Raw genomic sequence first — 21,902 nt, 5'->3', positions numbered from 1 at the left:
TTGCCTGACACCAACACAAAGGAAGTTCGCCATGCCAGCTGCACAAGACAAGATTGTTTACTTGTATTTTATATGTAACTTTATTGTGTAAAGAGCATGGTATGTGTTTTAATGTTTTCTTGTATTGTTTAATTTTACATATTTTATGTGAATGAATCCACTGGCAGCTGACATGGAGACTTGAGACGTTACAGACATAAAAACTTACTGTAATACGTGTAAAGTAGCCTCTGGTTCTCCTGCAGTCATTTCAATGACATTTCGCTAATCTTCTCCTTCGTGCAATCTGTAATTAAGCAAGGGTGTGGTGCTGGACGTTATATGGAATTACACGTATGGTCAAGTCATCAGCACTAACAGGCATACTTATTATACGGTTGTGCCTTCATTCACAGGCGAATCCATCCCCGCTTAGTTCATGTCTCTAGGCCTCGTAGTTTTCTCAAACATTATTCATTTATTTATTCATTCATTATTAATGACATAATTTTAACCACATTTTGTATTATCTTTATTACTTGGTTGTATAATTATATGAGAAGTTAAATATGCATAAAACTTTTTATAGCTGTGCTACATTTCCTTATAGAGATATTGCAGAGGAAAGTTGTGCATTTCAGATGCCATGATAACTTGTGGTTTTACGTCACTGGATCCAGGAAGCATTAATTGATGTATCGAAATGGCTGAAAGCAGCAGTAATGTTGGCAGAGGCAATGAAATTAAGCCTTACCAGTTTGAACCAGTACACGCTACAGACTATAGTGACAGTGAAGATGATAGTAGCGAGTCAGAAACTAAGATAAGAGATCAGGCAAGCTTTATTGAGCACTTGGGGACGACAGATTGGTGCTGTTGCACGAAATGTATGCCCATGCCTAGTGGGATTGAGTGCTAGTGTTGTCGTAAAATGGATGACAATTAAAGAACTTCTAATGACGAAGATTATTGTGTGTATGAGAGGAAGAAAAAGGTATTCAATGAAATATAACTGTTCAAAGCATCATACAGTATGATAGTAACTGTATAGTAGGGACCAAAAGGGAGTAGGCATGGCCACGAAATAATATCACCCAAAAAACAGCCTCAATTTTCCCTGATGACGATGAGGCGGTATTGGTTAGGTAAAACTAAGCCCAAACAAGCTTTCAGATCTACCCGAAATGCTTTCAACAAGTTGCTATGGAATTTAAAAAAAATCTTATTCGATGGAATTTTCTACTGACTGAGTAAGTAACTGACTGATGCCTTCAGATAAGCATAACTCGATAACGGCTAAGGCTACGAGCTTGATTTTTTCAGTGTTCGACGTCGCTTCTGCCCGACAGGTACCTTTTGGCATACCGCAGTATGTACAATACATTCTTCATGGACTTACGTACCAGTGTCCTCCTTTGTGTACCATTCATCTTTGCTGACAGCGAAAGGTGTCGATTTGGCAGTAGGACGTGATGGCTTCCCTTCATAACAGAAATAGTCCGTATTTTTCGTAGTGGCTATTTTGATTGCAGAGGTGCTTTTCAAACAGTTCTTGATTCGTACTGCTGTGTAACGGGTTGAACATAGCCTACAGGGAAGCGTAATGGATACTTCACTTTTCAGACAATAGTATAATTGGGGCGCACGGCATGATTTCTTTCTTTTCATATGCGTGGATTGCAGAGGTGCTTTTCAAACAGTTCTTGATTCGAAATGCTGTGTAATGGGTTGAACATAGCTGACAACGAAGCGTAATGGATACTTCATTTTTCAGACGATAATTGATATTGCTGGGGCGCGCAGCGCCATTTCAGATGCAGTATGCGTGGGTTCACCAGTCATAATAAATTATTTACAAAAAAAGTTAACAAACAAGTATATGAAAAAATTTGGAATTTTCGTCTAGAATAGAGACCATAGCACATCGATAAAAAGTACTGAAACAAGTTGGAGTAGTCCATGATATTAAATCACCGTAAAACAATAAGAAGTGTTATATCCCTACTGTGATTTTCGTTATGGCATCTTGAGCACGGTAGGGATATAACACTTCTTAGTGTTTTCGGTGATTTAATATCATGGACTACTCCAACTTGTTTCAGTACATTTTATCGATGTGCTATGGTCCCTACTCTAGTTGAAAATTCCAATTTTTTTTCATGTACTTGTACTATATAGGAAATAAAAATTGCTTGGTGCATTTTTCTCCTTAATGTTCTCGTATACCATATAAGGGGAAGTTTTGATGGGGAAAACTTTTGTGGTAGAGGGTAAATGACACGTGGGAAGTCATCAACAAAAGATATGGTACATCTGAGGAGGGCCAAAGGATGCTCTGGAGTGGATGTGTCATTCACCAAAGATACGAAGCTGAACATGACGGAGGAAACTTTTTTTATCGAACAGCACTGACAAGAAGCAGTTCATTAATATGCTTGGAAAGAAATTGTAAAGCATACCATGCTTCAGGAGATGCTGATGTGATGATAATACAAAAAGCAGTATAAATAGCCAGAATGGCAGACACTGTGCTAGTTGGTGATGACACCGATATTCTTGTATTGTTGTGCTATCATGCCTGCTTGGAATCACACAACATATTGTTCAAACCAGAGCTGAAGAAAGCCACTATGAAACCCAGGGTGTGGAACATAACTGCTGTCAAAGAGACACTTGGCTTTGAAATATGCAACAACATTCTCTTCCTGCATGCGATACTTGGATGTGACACAACATCACTGCTATATGACATAGGGAAAGGTAAATTCCAGTAAACACTTAGGCCATTGTTCAGTGTAGCAACATCTACACCAAATGACATCATGACTACAGGAGAGCAAGCGCTGTAGTGGATTTATACAGTGGAAATCCAAAGGTAGGATTAAACTTTCTCTTCTACAAAAGTTTCTGTGAAAAGGTACCTAAAAGTACTACGTTTGTTCTTCCACAAACTTTGCCACCTACTTCAGCTGCTGAGTGGAAAGGTGATGCCAGTGAAATGCAGCCAACTGCATGGAGGTGAAATGGAAAACTGATGCCTGTACTAACTACTGATTTACCACCTGCTCCAGATGAGCTGTTGAAAATGATTAGATGTAACTACCACACTGACTGCAGCAGCATGAGATGTACTTGCAAGAAATACAATGTGAAATGCTCTTCTGTTTGTGGCAACTGCAGGCTGCACCAACTCAGATACTTTAATCCATGAAGAAGATGATACAGATACCAACACTGAATGAAAGCGAAACTTACCATTTATATACACAAGAGAATATACTTTCCACTAGCATGGCCATGGTATAATATTATTATACTGAATGTCATTGTGTATGTACCTAACTAGCATGGCCATGGTATAATATTATTATACTGAATGTCATTGTGTATGTACCTAACTTAATAGTACAATGTCAGGTTTGGAATTGTGAAGAATTAAATTCCATCTTCATGACAATAGAGAATGAAAACAACCAAATTGTACATAAAGTTATGCTATTTTGTGGTTTCCATGGTAACACATGCACCTTCTAGTTTTCATTATGACCCTCTGTTATAAAAATGTCCCTTGCCATGGGAAAACTAGCATTAGACCAGCAATAAATAGCTTAACCCAACATTTAATCAAGTGCGTGGGCGGGACTAAATGATGTCAGTTTTGTCCGGCAAATGTTGATAACTTTAGAACAAATTAAGCTATGCATACCATACAAGTACCAGTTATAGTGAGAGCAATCACTTGATACACCAAATGTAAATAGTTTGGATAATGTCTGAACTAGAAGCACAAATCCTATTTTTTGCTAAAAATGGCTAAAAAGGTCATGCAAAAGGTCACTTTCCCCTTATGGAATTTTCCGAGACTTTTGATATGTTATAGAGCACATTTTTCTATGTCAGAAACTGTTGAAATCAATTATGTTGCAATTAGTTTAAGGTTGACCCCTTTCTTTCATAAAATGACTGCATTTGATCACACAAAACACTAGTGTGGGACTAGTTTGAATTAAACATTGTATTGTGTATTCAAGGCTCATTATTGGAGCCTGCCAAAAATTCTGAATGGAAAGCATAGCCCTCATTTTAAACTGCTAGTTAGTCAATGACTACTTATATAGTAGTACATTCACAAAGTGATTGTGGGTTTTAGTTTTTGCAACTCCGTTACATCAGTGGCTCAAGGAACAGGTCTTGGTCTCAACTCCCCCCCTCTCTCAAGTTCAACCCATCACCCTCAGCACATTTATGTAAAGTATTTCTTGACGATGTGACAAACAACTTCATAAAAACAGTACAAATTTTAAGCACTATGTTTGGTTGTGCTATAACAATGTCATAGTACATACTATGACATGTGATCAACCTCTTGTGGACAACTATATAGGCACTAGTATATCTTCAGGTGAAGGTACAGAAAATATGGACAATTACTGTTGTGATGTAGTGATCAGCAATAGGACCATCACTTGTTAATGTGAATCAACATTTTGTGTTGTTGGTAAAAGAAATGGATTAAAAAGGAGGACATATGTAAGTCGTTTGCATTGTATGTACTACAAAGGTATCCATCAGGGTGAAGTGATGTCTAACAGTGAAAAAATCAAGCAAATAGTCTTAGCCATTATTGAGTTATGTTTGTCTGAAGGAATCAGTTAGTTAGTTAGCAGTACGAATAAATATATTTTAATCCATAGCAACTTGTAGGAAACATTTTTGGCCACTCTGACACTTTTGGGCTTGATTTTACCAAGAGATTATAATATAAAGTATCCAACACTATATGTATTGCTCCTTCAAAACACACTGCATTATAATACTACACAATAATCATCACCAAAACGTGTTTATGTACTTCAAGTGGTTATCAACACATAACATCTTGTTAAATAAGCATTTAAAGAAAGCATAACAGCATAATGCAGACACAATTTATCAGCACATGTAAACATGTGGAAGTCAAAAGAAGAATATGTTACTATTCTCTCAGCTATTGTTTATGACAATAATGAAGAACGTAATGCTGAAGAGACAAAAACTAGTTGTAGCAAGAAAGCACACACCATCACAAAGGATTCTGAGGACAATCTTTATCACAAAAGTACTATTAAATGGGGTGATTATTGTCACTGTTAAATGCTCCCTCATTTGAACCTCGATCTCTCCCACCCACTAACTTGAAATTGTCTTTGATTGCAGTAGCACATCACCTACGGTTTATAATAGTCAAATACTAAGTACTAACAAGTGCAGTGGTTAATACCAATAAACACTTTAAGCAATTGTATCAACTGGTCTTTCACTGTGAAGGCTTGTGCTGATGTTTACTGAAATTATACTATTCACATAGTTTTCACCCTAAAAAATATATGAACTCTTTTCATTCTACCTGCCCAGGCAAGTAAATAAACTGTTCGGTTACTGTTGTGCACCTTCTGTGAACACAAGGAATGTAATCAGACACATCATGGTATTGTTTCACACCAAGGATGATGTAATAATCATGACAATCACTGATGTGAGCAGACTGAGGCAGATTATCAAGACACACGGTAGTGTGTCGTGCGGCCCAAGAAGCCGGCGCGTAACACCTGTGAGTATATTGACAGGAAGAAAGAAAACGTCATTTTCGCACCTCCGTAGCTCTGTGCTGCCTTGATGAAACAAGACGATTTTTGCTGTGGACACTCCCTCCACCTTCAGCACTCCACATTCCAAATTTGAGCGAAATCGCTTCAAGCGTTCCCGAAATATGCGACTTCAAAAAGTGGCTTAGTTTCTTCGTTTTTTTTTCTTCTTATTTTTCTTCTTCTTTTCGCACACTTACAAAAACTGCTATAAAACGCGAACGCCATATCCGATCGCCTTGAAATTTGGCACACAGAAGGGGGGTATAAAGGCGCATCTCTGTACCAACTTTGGCTGGAATACGATAAACAGGGAAAGAGTTATGAGCGATTATTCACGAAAAATAACACCAATATGTTGTCACGCCTACAGGGTAAACCGCGTATGGGAAGAAGCTGAAAATCGGTGGGTGAACAGGTTAACTATTGAACCTCAAACCTTTTGTGGTTTGAAAGAAATCGAGCTAAAAACCAGGAAGATACAACGAAAAAACCAACAGTGTGTAACGATTACGCAATCGAGATTAGCTAATAAAAAAACGACAGCTTGCCACGCCTACCAGGTAAACCGCTTGGGGTAATGCTTTGAAAATCGCTGTACAGATGGAGTTCTCATCTTAGAAAGGCTCTTCAATGGTGTAGAAGAATCAGACTTAAAGCCATGGAGTTATAACACGAAATCCAACTTGGTGTAGCAAGTGCGAGATCGAGATACTCTAATAGAGCAGTCATCCTAATAGAGCAGTCATCCTAATAGAGCAGTCATCCTAATAGAGCAGTCATCCTAATAGAGCAGTCACTCGAAGAGAATTCAAGAGATCAGCTAGAAACAAGTAACCTGTATAGAGATCAGCTACAAACAAGTCACCCTGTAGAGAGATCAGCCACAAACAATTCACCCTGTAGAGAGATCAGCAAGAAGAAGTTACCTTGTAGGGAATTCATGCAACTATAGAAAGAGATAATTCAGCTAGAAGAAATCACCTTGTAGAGTTCAGCTACAAAGAAACCACAATGTAGAGAGTTCAGCTACAAACAAATCACCCTGTAAAGAGATCAGCTAGAAGAAGTTAACTTGTAGAGAGTTCAGCTACAAAGAAACCATCATGTAGAGAGTTCAGCTGCAAATGAATCACCTGTAGAGAGTTCAGCTACAAAGAAATCTCCCTGTAGAGAGATCAGCTAGGAGAAGTTTCCTTGTAGAGAGTTCAGTTACAAAGAAACCACCATGTAGAGAATTCGTTTACAAACTAGTGACCATGTAGAGACATCAGCTACCTTGTAAAGAGTTCAGCTACAAAGAAACCATTCTGTAAAGAGCTCAGCTGCAAAAAAAATCACCTGTACAGAATTCCACTACAAACAAGTCACCCTGTAGAGAGATCAGCTAGAAGAAGTTACCTTGTAGAGAGTTCAGTTACAAATTTAAAGAAACCATCATGTGGAGAGTTCAGCTGCAAACAAATCACCTGTAGAGAGTTCAGCTACAAAGAAACCACCATGTAGGGAGTTCAGCTAGAAGAAGTTACCTTGTAGAGAGTTCAGCTACAAAAAAAACAATCATGAAGAGAGTTCAGCTACAAACAAATCACCCTGTAGAGAGATCAGCTAGAAGAAGTCACCTTGTAGAGAGTTCAGCTACAAAGAAACCACCATATAGAGAGTTCAGCTGCAAACAAATCACCCTGTAGAAAAATCAACTACAAACAAATCACCCTGTAGAAAGATCAGCTAGAAGACGTCACCTTGTAGAGAGTTCAGCTACAAAGAAACCACCATGTAGGGAGTTCAGCTAGAAGAAGTTACCTTGTAGAGAGTTCAGCTACAAAGAAACCATCATGAAGAGAGTTCAGCTGCAAACAAATCTCCTTGTAGAGAGTTTAGTTAGAAGAAGTTACCTTGTAGAGAGTTCAGCTACAAAGAAAACATTCTGTAAAGAGCTCAGCTGCAAACAAATCACCTGTACAGAATTCAGCTACAAACAAATCACCCTGTAGAGAGATCAGCTAGAAGAAATTATCTTGTAGATAGTTCAGCTACAAACAAATCACCCTGTAGAGAGATCAGCTAGAAGAAGTTACCTTGTAGAGAGTTCAGTTACAAATTTAAAGAAACCATCATGTGGAGAGTTCAGCTGCAAACAAATCACCTGTAGAGAGTTCAGCTACAAAGAAACCACCATGTAGGGAGTTCAGCTAGAAGAAGTTACCTTGTAGATAGTTCAGCTACAAAAAAACCATCATGAAGAGAGTTCAGCTGCAAACAAATCTCCCTGTAGAGAGTTCAGTTAGAAGAAGTTACCTTGTAGAGAGTTCAGCTACAAAAAAAACCACCATGAAGAGAGTTCAGCTACAAACAAATCACCCTGTAGAGAGATCAGCTAGAAGAAGTCACCTTGTAGAGAGTTCAGCTACAAAGAAACCACCATATAGAGAGTTCAGCTGCAAACAAATCACCCTGTAGAAAAATCAGCTACAAACAAATCACCCTGTAGAAAGATCAGCTAGAAGACGTCACCTTGTAGAGAGTTCAGCTACAAAGAAACCACCATGTAGGGAGTTCAGCTAGAAGAAGTTACCTTGTAGAGAGTTCAGTTACAAAGAAACCATCATGAAGAGAGTTCAGCTGCAAACAAATCTCCCTGTAGAGAGTTTAGTTAGAAGAAGTTACCTTGTAGAGAGTTCAGCTACAAAGAAAACATTCTGTAAAGAGCTCAGCTGCAAACAAATCACCTGTACAGAATTCAGCTACAAACAAATCATCCTGTAGAGAGATCGGCTAGAAGAAATTATCTTGTAGATTGTTCAGCTACAAACAAATCACCCTGTAGAGAGATCAGCTAGAAGAAGTTACCTTGTAGAGAGTTCAGTTACAAATTTAAAGAAACCATCATGTGGAGAGTTCAGCTGCAAACAAATCACCTGTAGAGAGTTCAGCTACAAAGAAACCACCATGTAGGGAGTTCAGCTAGAAGAAGTTACCTTGTAGAGAGTTCAGCTACAAAGAAACCATCATGAAGAGAGTTCAGCTGCAGACAAATCTCACTGTAGAGAGTTCAGTTAGAAGAAGTTACCTTGTAGAGAGTTCAGCTACAAAGAAACCATCATGAAGTGAGTTCAGCTACAAACAAATCACCCTGTAGAGAGATCAGCTAGAAGAAGTCACCTTGTAGAGAGTTCAGCTACAAAGAAACCACCATATAGAGAGTTCAGCTGCAAACAAATCACCCTGTAGAAAGCACCCTGTAGAAAGATTAGCTAGAAGAAGTTACCTTGTAGAGAGTTCAGCTACAAAGAAACCACCATGTAGGGAGTTCAGCTAGAAGAAGTTACCTTGTAGAGAGTTCAGCTACAAAGAAACCATCATGAAGAGAGTTCAGCTGCAAACAAATCACCTGCAGAGAGTTCAGCTACAAAGAAACCACCATGTAGGGAGTTCAGCTAGAAGAAGTTACCTTGTAGAGAGTTCAGCTACAAAGAAACCATCATGAAGAGAGTTCAGCTGCAGACAAATCTCCCTGTAGTGAGTTCAGTTAGAAGAAGTTACCTTGTAGAGAGTTCAGCTACAGAGAAACCATCATGAAGTGAGTTCTGCTACAAACAAATCACCCTGTAGAGAGATCAGCTAGAAGAAGTCACCTTGTAGAGAGTTCAGCTACAAAGAAACCACCATATAGAGAGTTCAGCTGCAAACAAATCACCCTGTAGAAAGATCAGCTAGAAGAAGTCACCTTGTAGAGAGTTCAGCTACAAAGAAACCACCATGTAGGGAGTTCAGCTAGAAGAAGTTACCTTGTAGAGAGTTCAGCTACAAAGAAACCATCATGAAGAGAGTTCAGCTGCAAACAAATCACCTGTAGAGAGTTCAGCTACTAAGAAAACACCATGTAGGGAGTTCAGCTAGAAGAAGTTATCTTGTAGAGAGTTCAGCGACAAAGAAACCATCATGAAGAGAGTTCAGCTGCAGACAAATCTCCCTGTAGAGAGTTCAGTTAGAAGAAGTTACCTTGTAGAGAGTTCAGCTACAAAGAAACCATCATGAAGTGAGTTCAGCTACAAACAAATCACCCTGTAGAGAGATCAGCTAGAAGAAGTCACCTTGTAGACAGTTCAGCTACAAAGAAACCACCATATAGAGAGTTCAGCTGCAAACAAATCACCCTGTAGAAAGATCAGCTAGAAGAAGTTACCTTGTAGAGAGTTCAGCTACAAAGAAACCATCATGAAGTGAGTTCTGCTACAAACAAATCACCCTGTAGAGAGATCAGCTAGAAGAAGTCACCTTGTAGAGAGTTCAGCTACAAAGAAACCACCATATAGAGAGTTCAGCTGCAAACAAATCACCCTGTAGAAAGATCAGCTAGAAGACGTCACCTTGTAGAGAGTTCAGCTACAAAGAAACCACCATGTAGGGAGTTCAGCTAGAAGAAGTTACCTTGTAGAGAGTTCAGCTACAAAGAAACCATCATGAAGAGAGTTCAGCTGCAAACAAATCACCCTGTAGAAAGATCAGCTAGAAGAAGTCACCTTGTAGAGAGTTCAGCTACAAAGAAACCACCATGTAGGGAGTTCAGCTAGAAGAAGTTACCTTGTAGAGAGTTCAGCTACAAAGAAACCATCACGAAGAGAGTTCAGCTGCAAACAAATCTCCCTGTAGAGAGTTTAGTTAGAAGAAGTTACCTTGTAGAGAGTTCAGCTACTAAGAAAACATTCTGTAAAGAGCTCAGCTGCAAACAAACCACCTGTACAGAATTCAGCTACAAACAAATCACCCTGTAGAGAGATCAGCTAGAAGAAATTATCTTGCAGATAGTTCAGCTACAAACAAATCACCCTGTAGAGAGATCAGCTAGAAGAAGTTACCTTGTAGAGAGTTCAGTTACAAATTTAAAGAAACCATCATGTGGAGAGTTCAGCTGCAAACAAATCACCTGTAGAGAGTTCAGCTACAAAGAAACCACCATGTAGGGAGTTCAGCTAGAAGAAGTTACCTTGTAGAGAGTTCAGCTACAAAGAAACCATCATGAAGAGAGTTCAGCTACAAACAAATCACCCTTTAGAGAGATCAGCTAGAAGAAGTCACCTTGTAGAGAGTTCAGCTACAAAGAAATCACCATATAGAGAGTTCAGCTGCAAACAAATCACCCTGTAGAAAAATCAGCTACAAACAAATCACCCTGTAGAAAGATCAGCTAGAAGACGTCACCTTGTAGATAGTTCAGCTACAAACAAATCACCCTGTAGAGAGATCAGCTAGAAGAAGTTACCTTGTAGGGAGTTCAGCTAGAAGAAGTTACTTTGTAGAGAGTTCAGCTGCAAACAAATCTCCCTGTAGAGAGTTTAGTTACAAATTTAAAGAAACCATCATGTGGAGAGTTCAGCTGCAAACAAATCACCTGTAGAGAGTTCAGCTAGAAGAAGTTACCTTGTAGGGAGTTCAGCTAGAAGAAGTTACTTTGTAGAGAGTTCAGCTGCAAACAAATCTCCCTGTAGAGAGTTCAGTTACAAATTTAAAGAAACCATCATGTGGAGAGTTCAGCTGCAAACAAATCACCTGTAGAGAGTTCAGCTACAAAGAAACCACCATGTAGGGAGTTCAGCTAGAAGAAGTTACTTTGTAGAGAGTTCAGCTACAAAAAAACCATCATGAAGAGAGTTCAGCTGCAAACAAATCTCCCTGTAGAGAGTTCAGTTAGAAGAAGTTACCTTGTAGAGAGTTCAGCTACAAAGAAACCATCATGAAGAGAGTTCAGCTACAAACAAATCACCCTTTAGAGAGATCAGCTAGAAGAAGTCACCTTGTAGAGAGTTCAGCTACAAAGAAACCACCATATAGAGAGTTCAGCTGCAAACAAATCACCCTGTAGAAAAATCAGCTACAAACAAATCACCCTGTAGAAAGATCAGCTAGAAGACGTCACCTTGTAGAGAGTTCAGCTACAAAGAAACCACCATGTAGGGAGTTCAGCTAGAAGAAGTTACCTTGTAGAGAGTTCAGCTACAAAGAAACCATCATGAAGAGAGTTCAGCTGCAAACAAATCTCCCTGTAGAGAGTTTAGTTAGAAGAAGTTACCTTGTAGAGAGTTCAGCTACAAAGAAAACATTCTGTAAAGAGCTCAGCTGCAAACAAATCACCTGTACAGAATTCAGCTACAAACAAATCACCCTGTAGAGAGATCGGCTAGAAGAAATTATCTTGTAGATAGTTCAGCTACAAACAAATCACCCTGTAGAGAGATCAGCTAGAAGAAGTTACCTTGTAGAGGGTTCAGTTACAAATTTAAAGAAACCATCATGTGGAGAGTTCAGCTGCAAACAAATCACCTGTAGAGAGTTCAGCTACAAAGAAAACACCATGTAGGGAGTTCAGCTAGAAGAAGTTACCTTGTAGAGAGTTCAGCTACAAAGAAACCATCATGAAGAGAGTTCAGCTGCAGACAAATCTCCCTGTAGAGAGTTCAGTTAGAAGAAGTTACCTTGTAGAGAGTTCAACTACAAAGAAACCATCATGAAGTGAGTTCAGCTACAAACAAATCACCCTGTAGAGAGATCAGCTAGAAGAAGTCACCTTGTAGAGAGTTCAGGTACAAAGAAACCACCATATAGAGAGTTCAGCTGCAAACAAATCACCCTGTAGAAAGATCAGCTAGAAGAAGTCACCTTGTAGAGAGTTCAGCTACAAAGAAACCACCATGTAGGGAGTTCAGCTAGAAGAAGTTACCTTGTAGAGAGTTCAGCTACAAAGAAACCATCATGAAGAGAGTTCAGCTGCAAACAAATCTCCTTGTAGAGAGTTCAGTTAGAAGAAGTTACCTTTTAGAGAGTTCAGCTACAAAGAAACCATTTTGTAAAGAGCTCAGCTGCAAACAAATCACCTGTATAGAATTCAGCTACAAACAAATCACCCTGTAGAGAGATCAGCTAGAAGAAATTACCTTGTAGAGAGTTCAACTACAGTAAAAAGAAACCACCATGTAGACTGTTCAGCTGCAAAGAAATCACCCTGTAGAAAATTCTGCCACAAACAAATTGCCCTGTAGAAAGATCAGCTAGAAGAAGTTATCTTGTAGAGAATTCAGCTACAAAGAAACCACCATGTAGAGAGTTCAGCTAGAAGAAATTACCTTGTAGAGAGTTCAGCTACAAAGAAACCATCATCTAGATAGTTCAGCTGCAAACAAATCACCTGTAGAGAGTTCAGCTACAAACAAATCTCCCTGTAGAGAGATCAGTTAGAAGAAGTTACCTTGTAGAGAGTTCAGCTACAAAGAAACCATTCTGTAAAGAGCTCAGCAGCAAAAAAATCACCTGTACAGAATCCAGCTACAAATAAATGACCCTGTAGAGAGAACAGCTAGAAGAAGTTACCTTGAAGAGTGTTCAGTTACAAAGAAACCACCATGGACAGTTCTGTAATAAATATATGTATTATATATATAATTTGTACATTTACTGATAAAATATTTAAGGTACATCTGCTTCATCTTTTCTTCTTCCTGTGGTAAAGAAAAAAAGATAGGTTTAAAAAGTCCCGGGGTATACAAATACAAAAAGAAGTGAAATCTAATCCAAAACAGCCAAGCTGTAAAAAAAGTGTGCAGCCCTCAAAAAGGCTATGGTGAAAAAAGATGTGAAATCCAAGGTGGCGGCCAAGAAATGGCTGTGATGGTAGGTTAATGGTAAAAATTTTAATAACGACAATTCAGGTGAATTTTGTGCCAATTGACCAAGCGGCACCAAAATTCTCCTGAATTGTTGTTGTTAAAATTTTTACCATTAACCTACCATCACAGCCATTTCTTGGCCGCCACCTTGGATTTCACATCTTTTTTCACCATAGCCTTTTTGAGGGCCGCACACTTTTTTTACAGCTTGGCTGTTTTGGATTAGATATATATACCAGCAATATCTTGTATCTGAAACATTGTGCAAGGACTTCATAGACCATTCTTGATGATTCACAAATTAAAACATACCATATTTCTTAACCAGGACTCTGTATTATGGCAACAGGGCCATTACTATTTACATTGTATATTAATGATATTCCCAACATTGTCCATACCAATTTGAGCTTCTTCGCAGATGATTCTAAAGTTTATGCCATCATTAAATCATTTGAATACTCCAACAACTACAGGCTGTCCTTAACAGTATACAGGATTGGTGCCAAATATGGTTACAGAAACTGAACTTGCTGAAATGTAAAGTTATGCGCGTAGGTCATTCATCAATTGCTAGTGAATATGTACTGTGGGATAATGATTCTGGAGAATTTGTTCAGCTGCCTGAAGTTAATCATGAAAAGGACCTTGGAGTATGGATATCTAGTAACTTGAAGCTATCTTTGCACTGTTGTAAGGCTGCAGCTTCTGCCATGAAGGTTCTCTCCATGATTAGAAGATCGTTTGTTAATATCTCAAAGGATTTGTTCACCTTTTTGTATAAAACATATGTAAGGCCTCTTCTGGAATATTGTTCAGCTATTTGGAGTCCTTATCTTGCTAAGGATATTGACGTTTTAGAGAAAGTGCAGATGCGAGCTACAAGGTTGATTAGAGGCATTGGAAACTTGTCTTATGGTCAGAGATTAAAGTCCTTGGGTATGTACACCTTGTTTCGTTGTCGACAATGTGGCGACCTTATTGAAGTCTTTAAAATTCTGAATGGTTTTTATAACGTCAACCCTAATGAATTTTTTACACCAGCTGTTAGTACCAACACTAGAGGCCATCACATGAAGTTGTTTAAACCACACTTCAGATTGAATGTCCGATCTAATTTCTTTACTCAACGAGTTATCAATCATTGGAACAATCTACTGTACCTAAGGAAATAGTGTCCACAAACACTGTTGCATCCTTCAAGGCAAAGCTTGACAAGTACTGGGACAGCACAGGCCATGGATATGAACAAAGGCTTACAGCCTAATAACATTTTATTGTACTCTTGTACGTGTATCCATTATGCTAATAATAATAATAATAATAACAAAGAGCCTTAAGTCCATGGCAGTCTTAAGCTTCCGTAAAAATTGATCTATTCAACCTCTCATTACACTAAGATATTTGTTGTTTGTTTTGCCATACAGTGCACGAAGCAATGATGGGCTCTGCCAACATTCTAGTAGTGGTCATGGAATGTGTGCAACAGTGCACAAAACTAAACAGTTTATTTGCCACTGCCCACAAACTGTCTGGGATGCTAGTTCAGATCCACAAAATGAAATAAGATGACTGAGTACCATTTAACCTAGTCTTCTAAATGTGCCCCCACCAAACAACAAAGATATAAGTGCCCTAGCCACATAAACATTCACATGTTGTATTCTTATTAATTTTAAGGGGAACTGTAGTCATTTTTTAAAAATTATTTTTATTGTAACAATTTATTGTATATGAGAAGTTAAATATGCGTACCAATTTTTATAGCTGTGCTACGTTTCCTTATAGAGAAATTGCAGAGGAAAGTTGTGCATTCCAGACTCCATGATAACCTGTGGTTTTATGTCACTGGATCCAGGAAGCATTAATTGATGTATTGAAATGGCTGAGAGCAGCAATAACATTAATGAAATTAAGCCTTACCAGTACACACTATGGGCTATAGTGACAGTGAAGATGATAGTAACGAGTCAGAAACTAAGATAAGAGAACAGGCAAGCTTTACTAAGCACTTGGGGATGACAGATTGGTGCTATTGTGCGAAATGTATACCCATGCCTAGTGGGATTGAGTGCTAGTGTTGCGAAGAAATGGACAAAATTAAAGAATGTCTACTGACGAAGATTATTGTGTGTATGAGAGGAGGAAAAAGGTACTCAATGAAATATAACTGTTCATATTATATAGGAAATGACAATTGCTTGGTACAGTTTCCTCCTTAATGTTCTCGTATATCATATAAGGGGACATTTTGATGGGCAAAACTTTTGTGGTAGAGGGTAAATGGATTTATTAGCAGTTAAAACACTTTTGTGGTGGACAAAAGTATAGCAGTGCCCGCTGAAGCATTTAGTTGTGTATGTAAACAAAGCACATTCCTGATAAGTGGGCATGGCTTACAACGATTGACTAGAGTTGTTCTGATTATTGGATTGGTAATAGGTAGAAACTGATAATTAGCTGTTTTTAACATAATCGAGAATCAGTTGTAATGGGCTGTAGCCAGCAGATTATTAGTATATTCAGCTTTAGCAGCTGCAGTACCACTGGAGGGTTGGTGTCAAAGGCTCTGACATGCACTTAATTTCTTTATGTTTTGTGCTAACCACAATAATAAACAGTGACCCTAGCCCACTTGTCTGATCAGCAACTTTGAGTTGAGGTAAGTGTACAACCTCACAGCATTGGCTTTTCTAGCTGTACTTTTAGTGGAGTATGCACAAGTGTAACTTGTAGAGGCCTACAATTGGGTATTAGCAAGAGTAAATAATGGAAGAGAGAGTATCCAACTGCCATATACTGCATCAAAAATGAGCACATCAAGTAGAGAAGCCATCCTGTAGTGCTTTCAAAGACAGTGTTGAATGAAGTAATAAACACCTGCTAAGTCAGTCTGTTTGTAGTGCCCAGGCATGATTTGAAGTCAAACAGTCTTAGCTAGAAGGTGTTTATTACTTCATTCAACACTTACTTTGATAGCACTACGGGATGGCTTCTCTACTTGAGGTGCTCATTTTTGATGCAGTATATGGCAGTTGGATACTCTCTCTTCCATTGTTTACTCTTGGTATTAGTTAACTATTAGTAAAAAATAGGGTAAGAATATATCAGATATCGGTTTTGTCTAAAGAGTGAGAATTGGTACAACACTAGTACTGATTCTAACACATGTATACAGTCACCTGACAATCCATTAGAGTGAACGTGGATACACGTAAGCGTACACAAAGCTTTGTGCATACCTTCAGATTACTATAGCACACCTTACTGATTAATAGGTGTGGTTCCACTACAAACATGGAAACACAATCCTGATAAGTGGGCGTGACTCACAAAAGAAGCTGGGGGCTGCTGCAGGAGTTCATTGTTGTAGTGTGTGTGTGACTGTGCATGAATCTTAATCATGTAGAGTAGAATGATTTGATTTGTTATTCATTTCAGGTATCATTTTCATGTAAAGAAAGTTATACTTATAAGTGAGTATTGATACTCCCTATTTTTAACAGTGTAATTCTACAATTATGCACCACCACACTATTGCAGAAAGCAGCAGTATCGCTAGCGGAAGCGTCATGCACTGTCTGAGGTAAGTATCAATATGGTGTCAGTGTGTTTGTGTTGTGTACAAGCAGCAAAATGTAATTAATGTTACAGGTTTCATGCCAAGCCCCTCTACCAAAGAAAGACATGAAGAAGTAATGCATAGCACATACATGAACTGTATATGGCTTATCCTTGTCCTGTAATGATTTCAGTTGAACAAATTCCTTAAATTATTAATTGGTGCTTTGGTAAGTAATACAGCTGTTCGTATAGACTGGTTAATGGTTATAGTAAGGTTGTAGGTAGGAGTGATATTGATGTGCAAATCCTGGTATACTAATATTTGCAAGATACTCTAATAGAACGGTCACATACCATAACAGTTTAGTCACTACATGGACACTATTCACTTCTTCAAAATGGCATCCATCACTGCTGTCAAGGTGATTACCAATATCATTCACTTCACCTGCCACTCACACCCTTCATCTTTGTTAGTACAGAATACATGGAGACTATATGTCGGTCAATTTGTTTATTTGGAGCAATTGGGAATTCTCCACTTCTACACAATATGCAAGTGTTGTTGTGGAAGTTGCATTTTTTTCTCCAAACAAAACTTACGTATTCACACAGCTTTCTTGTAATGGCTGCAAGAAGACATTCTTGAGCTGGGATGAGAGGTAAATTGCCTTATTAACATGATAGTGGTCAATGTTGCTTAACATTCCAGAGTAGTCAGTTAGCAATGGCCAAGATGGTACAGTTCCCAGCCATCATCACCAAGAAATATACCTGTGATGTGGCTGTTATTGTGGCCTTGAGGGATGGTACACTAGGAAACAGTTTGACAGCACTCCAGGATAGAATCCTAGAACAGCACACAGAGGAGTGGATGAAGAAACAGCTATTGTACTATGGAGATTGTCAGCTGTACAGGTGCAATTCTTTTTACTTTTTTCTTAAATTGTTCTTGCTTTAAGTTTAAAAGTCAAGGGTTGACTGGGCTGTGGCAGCACAAAACTCTCCTGTGTTTCACCAGCCAGTACCAATGGAAACTATCCCATCTGCTAGGTGTCAATCATTGATTTATATATCTACTTTACTATAGTTGGTTTCTGAAAGTGTATGCCAATAATTCCATGGACATTCTCTGGCGGTAGTCAGACATTCTTTCCATCTGCATTTCTTCCTTTGGGTCAATCTCCAATCTTAAAGATTGATTCAACCAAGATGATCTGTAGGAGTTGCAGGGGAGGACCACTGGGAATGCTTCATGGTGTACGAATGTAGGAAATTAGTGGGGCAAAGTTCTGACCTCTGTATTAACAGAGTCAGAGGGATTGGATGGCATTTGTCTGATGGAAGTTGGACTAATTCAAATGTATGTAGCTTTTTGCTCTATTTCCTTGTGCACAGGTATAAGAAAGCGAAGCAGAACCCACCCCAGCTGTTGTACACTGACAGATTGCTGCAGCATAGTGACCATCATGTAGCCATACGAAGCTAGAGCAAATACTACAGTGAGTGGGCTTGTATTTGACTTACATACATAAATTTTGTTATGAATATATGATCACTATTGTTGTTAAGCCAAGGCAACTGATAGCTGTATTGTATCATTGATGTACAGAATTACCTGCTGTTATCTGATCTGCTGTCACATAATACAGTACACTTGACTCACATTCATGCATGCACATCACACACCACATTTACATGTGTCCTATACAATCTTGTGGCCAGAAATAATTACAGTATTATTACAGCTTGTGATTTGACACTTTATAGCCCATAGTTGTGGCTCAAGTTATCTCAGTGTCGATGATAACGATTATCTTATGTCATGATTTTATCAGTCACTTGCTAGTGACTCATCATGTGAATAAGCTACAGATCCTATACTTGTGCTATACTACATGTACTCACAACAATTGTGTATGCACAACATGCAGTTATTTGCTACTCCCAATAGTAAATAAAATTTCTATTATGGGATTAGTACATGTTTGAGTCAACAGGTCTGTAGGAATTGAATCTCTCACCATCAATTTTTTATCATTGTACCAGCTGCTTGCGCTCACCTGTTCGTACTGTCAAGCATATCCCACTATTATAGGATCTGTGTGAGATGTTGTGGTGCAAACAGCCAGGCAGTGGGTGTATCACCAATCAAATTGGAGTGGCAGACGGCATGCATTGTGTGTCACCAACAAACAGCACAACAGGAGTAAGTGTTTCCTCCACCACTATAATAGTAAATCACTACTGTGAATTTATGATACGCATTCTTTGTATTAAACTTTTAATGATTTAACTGGAAGCAATTAAAGATATGTTTCATGTAAATATGTTCATGTAATTCACGAGTGTTTTATCACCTCATACACAGGTGTGTATGGATCGACAGTGTTTACCAAATGTCAATCGTACTGTGGTGGATGGACAGTGGGGGGCGTTGGACTGAATGGAGCAACTGCAGTAAGAAGTGTGGTGTGGGTGTGACATATTCAGAAAGATTCTGTGACTCACCCAAGTGTGTGTGTGTGTGTGTGTGTGTGTGTGTGTGTGTGTGTGTGTGTGTGTGTGTGTGTGTGTGTGTGTGTGTGTGTGTGTGTGTGTGTGTGTGTGTGTGTGTGTGTGTGTGTGCAGTGTATATGTGGATGTTTAACAAACTTTTGTGTTTTAACACTTGGTAATTGAACTCGTTTCCTCTTACAATTGGCCATCCAAAGGTGGAAGATATTGTGTAGGAGAACAGCAAAGATATCGTACTTGTAACACACAGGTTAGTGGGAGCGGTACCACATGATTGGTGTGGTCATGCCATGTAGGACTGCCTGGAAAGTGACAGTGACCCAAGAGATGATCAGTATAAATCTTATGGTGAAAAATGGAGAGTATTAGATGAAGGTACAAGATAAACTGTGCTGTACTCCTAAAGCTGTTTACTTATGATGAGTCAAAATTTTATTTCTTTTCCCAAGATGTAGTATCAGAGACTCTGTTGACCTAATATAACAAACTCATTGTGTACAATTACTCTATGCTTTACTGCCTGTTACATACAGTATCAGGCCTTCATCTAATTTTTAAGGTGCCGAAGACAAATGTCCTTACATATTCACAAATGTACAGACATAGAGTCAAATTGTACAGACATGAGCTAGAGGAGCACTTTATATGCACTGCTGGAATTGGAATAGGGAGTTTCCATTGAAGGTTTTGAGATTAAATACAACCACATACCTGCAATATATCACCAGGCTGTGGTCATTACAGCTGCTGGTGATAGCAGTACACAAAGGGGAGGTGTCATTGGTAAATCCTTGGGTTGGGAAAATGTAGTATCTCCTAGCAACCAAGTGACAGTTATTGTTAGCACTACAAACAAACATGTGCACATCAGCTTTTACTGTATGGTACCACTATTGGTTTTGCAAGGACATGTGTGTCCACCCAAAACTATTTATGTGCAGACATTGTGCTATTTGTGCAGATTTTGTTCGTTGACCGCACGTTAATTTCACGTTAATTTAAGGCCTGCAGTATGTACACCACATTGCCTATTAAACACAAGAGAGATAATTAATACTAGTTACCCGTAACTTTACTCCTAGTGCTCTACTTACAGGTATCCAACTCAAGCAAAGTTCCTGTAATGTTTATTGTGAGGTAGTTGGTGAAGGAATGTACAAGCAGCTTGTTGCACAAGATGGCACCAGGTGTAGGGCTTAACAATACTGATTTTAAGCATCACATTTGGTTGTGCTATAACAATGTCATAGTATGTGCTATGACATGTGATCAACCTCCTGTGGACAACTACACTGAATTAGGGATTACTAGTATATCTTTAGGTGAAGGCTGGTGGCCTCCCTTGTTCCCTACTTTTTAAATTCCATAATCCTAATTCCCCGTTTGTTTTCTTTTGCAGTGGACCAGCACATACTGCATCAAAAAAGAGAATTGTTCCATAAATTAATTTTGCACCTGAACATTTCGCACATGTAATACCATCAGACAAGTCACACACATATCCTGTGAACACAACTACAATGTTAGTACAGTGGAACCTGTCTATAATGGTCACCTTGGGACCAGATATATCTGGCCTTTATATACAGGTGGCTGTTATAGAGAAAACCTGCATAAGGTGGTCTGCAGCATTTTAGTGGCTATGACCGTTATAAATGAGTAATTATTATTATGAGGCTCGCGCCAACTGCAATAGAATATTATAATTTTACTAGTCTGGTAAGGTGAGCTTGTTATGAATGTTGGTTATAGCTATTGAATACGTTTAAGTAATGAAGCCTGATAGTTTGTATAGCATTCATTGAAAGGCAGGAAGTGTGATAATTGTGCATTAATTGAAACGGTGCTGTGGTGTCAGTCTATTGGCTTAACAAGCCACCATAAAAGGAAGCGACCCCTATACGAAGGATGAAGTTATGTATACAGTGATTCATAGGTGAATTCTTGGTTGGCCGTTATACGCGTTAGACAGGTGACCGCTTAATGCAGACCACAATACATACATTTGTATGGGAAAATATTTGGGACCTCGTGACCGTGGCCGTTATGCAAAGGTGACCGCTTAATCCAGGTGACCGTAACACAGGTTCCACTGTATAGCATTATAGCTACTAAGTAACTTTAATAGTATATTAAAAATTATAAATTTAAAAATGAAGTAGGGTTCCAAGCGATAAAAAGTAGTGAAACAAGAGATGAAGCAATGGTAGCTATTACAGCATAGCTCAATGTTAAATCCCTACTTTGGCATTGAACACAAAATAATTGTTATACCATGCCAAAGTAGGTATTTAACACTGAGCTATGCTGTAATAGCTACCATTGCTTCATCTCTTGTTTCACTACTTTTTATCGCTTGGATCCCTACTTCATTTTTAAATTTTTAAATTTTAATATACTAGTTTGTTTAGTTTTTTGTTAAAGCATACAGCCAAAAAGGAGTGTGGTCATCGTGGATTCGATCGATTATTAGACTAGAGTATCTCGAATCAGCCTACCAACTTGAAGGTTTGTGGTCACAAACACAGCTAGCGTAAAAGGTCGTGGTCATTGT

At 38.6% G+C, this 21,902-nt stretch overlaps 1 long non-coding RNA gene across 3 annotated transcripts; it reads left to right on the top strand.

The window, feature by feature from the left end:
• The first annotated feature begins 678 nt into the window (after positions 1–678).
• LOC136255834 (uncharacterized) lies at positions 679–19,980 on the top strand. Of its 3 annotated transcripts, XR_010701124.1 has the most exons (12): positions 679–973; positions 15,056–15,261; positions 15,330–15,419; positions 16,774–16,853; positions 16,922–17,058; positions 17,117–17,253; positions 17,314–17,493; positions 17,544–18,333; positions 18,930–19,040; positions 19,203–19,346; positions 19,546–19,598; positions 19,645–19,980. It is a non-coding gene; the product is annotated as an uncharacterized lncRNA (long non-coding RNA). The 3 variants fall into 3 exon arrangements; XR_010701121.1 differs by having other exon boundaries at positions 15,056–15,419; XR_010701122.1 differs by having other exon boundaries at positions 15,056–15,419; positions 17,113–17,253.
• The last annotated feature ends 1,922 nt before the right edge of the window (positions 19,981–21,902 follow it).

The sequence above is a fragment of the Dysidea avara genome, chromosome 5 (genome assembly GCF_963678975.1).
Source record: "Dysidea avara chromosome 5, odDysAvar1.4, whole genome shotgun sequence".
NCBI classification, from domain to species: Eukaryota; Metazoa; Porifera; class Demospongiae; order Dictyoceratida; family Dysideidae; genus Dysidea; species Dysidea avara.
Note: the sequence above shows the minus strand (reverse complement) of the source record. Positions and strands in the feature narration are given on the sequence as shown.